General features: G+C 35.6%; 1 pseudogene; it reads right to left on the bottom strand.

Moving 5' to 3' along the window:
* Nucleotides 1-1,846: 1,846 nt before the first annotated feature.
* On the bottom strand, nucleotides 1,847-4,012 carry LOC119615755 (annotated as a pseudogene).
* Between the last annotated feature and the right edge of the window lie 796 nt (nucleotides 4,013-4,808).

Raw genomic sequence — 4,808 nt, forward strand, 5'->3', positions numbered from 1 at the left:
CTATAGAATAGTCGATAAATTCTACTATAGAATAGTCAATACACTTGACTACAAAATAGTCGATAGACTCGACTATAGAATAGCCGATAGACTCGACTCTAGAATAGTCGATAGACTCGACTATAGAATAGTCAATACACTCGACAATAAAATAGTCGATAGACTCGACTGCACAACAGTCGATAGACTCGACTAGAGAATGGTCGATAAACACGACTATATAATAGCCGATAGACGCGGCCATAGAATAGTTGATAGACTCGACAATAGAATAGTCGATAGACTCGACTGTAGAATAGTCGATAGACTCGACTATAGAATAGTCGATAGACTCGACTGTAGAATAGTCGATAGACTCGACTATAGAATAGTCAATACAATCGACTATAAAACAGTCGATAGACTCGACTAGAGAATGGTCGACAAACAAGACTATATAATATCCGATAGACGCGGCTATGGAATAGTTGATAGACTCGACTATAGAATAGTCGATAGACTCGACTATAGAATAGTCGATAGACTCGACTATAGAATAGTCGATAGACTCGACTATAGAATAGTCAATACAATCGACTATAAAACAGTCGATAGACTCGACTAGAGAATGGTCGACAAACAAGACTATATAATATCCGATAGACGCGGCTATAGAATAGTTGATAGACTCGACTATAGAATAGTCGATAGACTCGACTGTAGAATAGTCGATAGACTCGACTATAGAATATTCAATTCACTCGACTATAGAATAGTCGATAGACTCGACTAAAGAATGGTCGATAAACTCGACTATATAATAGCCGATAGACGCGGCTATAGAATAGTCGATAAACTCGACTATAGAATAGTTGATAGACTCGACTATAGAATAGTCAATAAATTCGACTACAGAATAGTTGATTGACTCGACTATAGAATGGTCGAGAGAATCGATTGTCATATAGGCGATAAAATTAACTATAGAATAGTCAATACGCTCGACTATAGAATAGTCGATAGAGTCGACTGCAGAACAGTCGATAGACTCGACTGCAGAACAGTCGATAGACTTGACCAGAGAATGGTCGATGAACTCGACTATATAATAGCCGATAGACGCGGCTATAGAATAGTCGATAAACTTGACTATAGAATAGCTGATAGACTCGACTATGGAATAGTCGATAGACTCGACTATAGAATAGTCGATAGATTCGACTATAGAATAGTCGATAGACTCGACTATATAATAATCGATAGACTCGATTATGGAATAGTCAATAGACTCGACTGTAGGATAGTCAATAGATTCGACTATAGAATAGTCAATAATTGATAGAGTCGATAGACTCACCTTTAGAATAGTCGATAGACTCGGCTATAGAATGTTCGACGACAATAGAATAGTCGATAAACTCGACTATAGAATAGTCGATAGACTGGACTATAGATTACTCGATAGACTGGACTATAGATTACTCGATAGACTCGACTGCAGAACAGTCAATAGAGTCGACTGGAGAATTTTCAATAAACTCGACTATATAATAGCCGATAGACGTGGCTATAGAATTGTTGATAGACTCGACTATAGAATAGTCTTTAGACTCGTCGATAGTTGATAGACTTGACTGTAGAATAGTCGATGGACTTGACCATAGAATCAAATAGTTAAAATATATTAAATAATTTTTTTTGAATCTTGAGTTTTTACATTATTTAAAGATATCCAGATAGCAGCAATCCAAACATACCTTCCATCAATTCAAGTGCCTTACTTTATGTGGATTATATTGCTTTAGCAGGTTGTTGTCTCGGTTAAAAGATCTATTATACAGAGTTGCATTTTGTCCCAACGTTTAAATATAATTTAAAATACTTTTATTTATTTTCTAACCTTAAGCTAATTTGTACTTCTTTATCACTTACATTTGTTTCTTATGCCGCACGGCATTATCTTCTTTAGAAGATTTTTTAAATAATAATTTTGTTAAAACGTTAATTAAATACAAAGGTAACCAGATGACTAAAAATAAACCTACAACTACACATAATAAAACATCTAATAGTAAATATTGATATAGTGGTATAAAAGCTCCATATGATTTTAAGAAGTCTGCTCCTTTATAGCGGGCAATGTACTCAATCCAATAGGAGGCCTCATCTAGAGGATGTAGGGGGTTGTCACGGAACTTCTGAGACATTTCCAAAGCTTTCTGCTTATATTGTGGCTGATTTATGAGTATTTCAATGTTATACTGTAGATCTTGTGCAGTTAGTTCGGAAAATGTTAGAGAACGAGCATAACCTGCTCTTACTGATTTGATAGTATTACGATGTTGATCACCATATAGTGGTATACAAAGCATGGGCTTGGCCCAGTAAAGACCCTCTTGTCCACCAAAAATGCCACCATGTGTAATAAATACTTTGACATTAGGTTGAGCTAATATGTCATTTTGTGGCAACCATTTTTGTATCATTACATTGGGCGGTAAATGTCCCACACTTTCGTTTTCATATTTCCATAGAACATTTTGTTTCAGTCTACCAAAAGCTTGTAAAATTAAAGCAATTTTATCTTCTGGCATATCGGTGCTTTTCATATAGGAACCCAAAGAAAAGTAGACAACACCATGGGTAGAATTGTCGATAAAGTTCTGATTTACATATAAATTTATCAGGTTTTAAATGCTAACAAAAAAGTAAAGAATTCACTTACCTTGATATTAGCTGGCAAAGGTTTAGCTGGTTTTATATGAGCCCCTCCGACATTTATCAACCCCGGCATACTGGGTCTTGGTAAATCCACACTTCTATGACTGTTAATTAACATCAGTGAGATATTTTTCTCCAAGTCTCGAACATAAGGCAAGGGTCCTACCATAAACCAGAATAAAATTGTTATTTTTTTTTAAATTTTGGAATATTTTGTTTACACCCTTACCCTTAATATGTGAACCAAAATGTTTTTCAGCCATTTCTTGCATTTTGGGCATATAATACCATCTCCTCATAACGGCATCATACAACGACAAGTATGAGTTGTACATTCTTTCGCTGAAAGTCATGCGATCGGTGTGTGATAATACCAAATGTGGTATTACCGACCAGGGTGTTATTAAACCCATAGCATGATCCATATTATCAGCATAACCCATAGTGCCAATCGTTACAATGGGACACTTAAACTTATGTGCAAACATTAGAAAACTTTCATGAAAGAATTGTTCTAAAATGACTAAATCAAATTGCTTATCATGACTAGCAATCAAAGACTTGACTTTGGTATTATTAAGAGCAAATTCGGAAGTTAATAGTCCCACATGCCACCACATTTGTAGATTTTGAAAATCGCTAGCAAAACGCATTTTGAAAATATTTTCTTTGGGAACTAAAAATCGGAAAAGCATTATATTTTTTAAAAATTTTTATAAGAATTTTCAAAATTTCTTAACTTACAGTGTTGGGGTATATCGAATTTTGGTTCTATTATAATTTCTGTTAGATTCGGATGTGGAGTTTTAGTTGGATGATTGTTTACGCTGGTTATATGATGTCCTCTTTTTAGTAGATCTTTTGAAAATGTTCCAACCACATCCAATGACTTGGTGCTGGGAATGGTCCCATAAACAATATGTTATAGCCATTGCAACAGCAGAAAACACTTAGGGTTAAAAGATATTGTAGACATTTTAATGTCTGCATCTGTAATGAGAGTGAAGAGAAGAAAGATTTTTTATAAGACCGTTTAAATTGCTGTCCAGTATAAAAAATTGGATCGATATTTTGATTAACTTATCAATAATAGTGCCTCTAGCAATTCTTTTCAGAATCGGTTCACAATTGATCGTAGTCCTCTTAAAAGATTGGCATAACAAATTGACTATAGTCGATAGATTCTATTAGACTCGTTGATAGGTTCCAATATAGACTAATCAATAGAATCTGCTATTAACTAGTCAATAGATCTCTCCCCAGACCAGTCGTAAGATTTCTCTAGAGCATAGTCGATAGACTTGAGTACAGTCATGTTGTTATACTATAGACTAGTCGATAGACTTAATCGTAAACAGTTCGATAGATTTGACTATCCACTATAGACTCGACTATAAACAAGTCGATAAACTCAACTATAGACTAGTAAATAGGTCGACTATTGACTAGTCGATAGACTGGACTCAGCAATGGACTAGTCAATGAACTCAACTATAGACTAGTCGATAGACTCGACTATGGACTAGTCGATAGGCTCGACTATAGACTAGTCGATAGGCTCGACTATAGATTAGTCGCTATACTCAACTATAGACTAGTCTGTGGACTAGTCGACAGACTCGACTATAGACTAGTATCGACTGTGGAATAGTCGACTGTGGAATAGTCGACAGACTCGACTATTGACTAGTCGATAGACACGACTATAGACTCGACTGTGCACTAGTCGTCAGGTTCGACTATAGACTAGTCGACAGACTCGACTACAGAATAGTCGATAGATTTGACTATAAACTAGTCAATAGATTTGAATATAGACTAGTCGATAGACTCGACTATAGACCAGTCGATAGACTTGACTATAGACTCGACTGTGGACTAGTCGACAGACGCGACTATATACTAGTCGATAGACTTGACTGTAAACTAGTCGATAGACTTGACTATAGACTAATCGATAGACTATACTGTAGACTAGTCTATATACTCAACTACAGACCAGTCCATAGACTCGACTACAGACCAGTCGACAGAATTGACTATAGACTAGTCGATAGACTCGACTATAGACTAGTCTATATAATCGACTATAGACTAGTCTATATAAT

Source organism: Lucilia sericata, unplaced genomic scaffold (assembly GCF_015586225.1).
Source record: "Lucilia sericata isolate MDLA Ls3-8-SP2 unplaced genomic scaffold, ASM1558622v1 Contig007659F_arrow, whole genome shotgun sequence".
NCBI classification, from domain to species: domain Eukaryota; kingdom Metazoa; phylum Arthropoda; class Insecta; order Diptera; family Calliphoridae; genus Lucilia; species Lucilia sericata.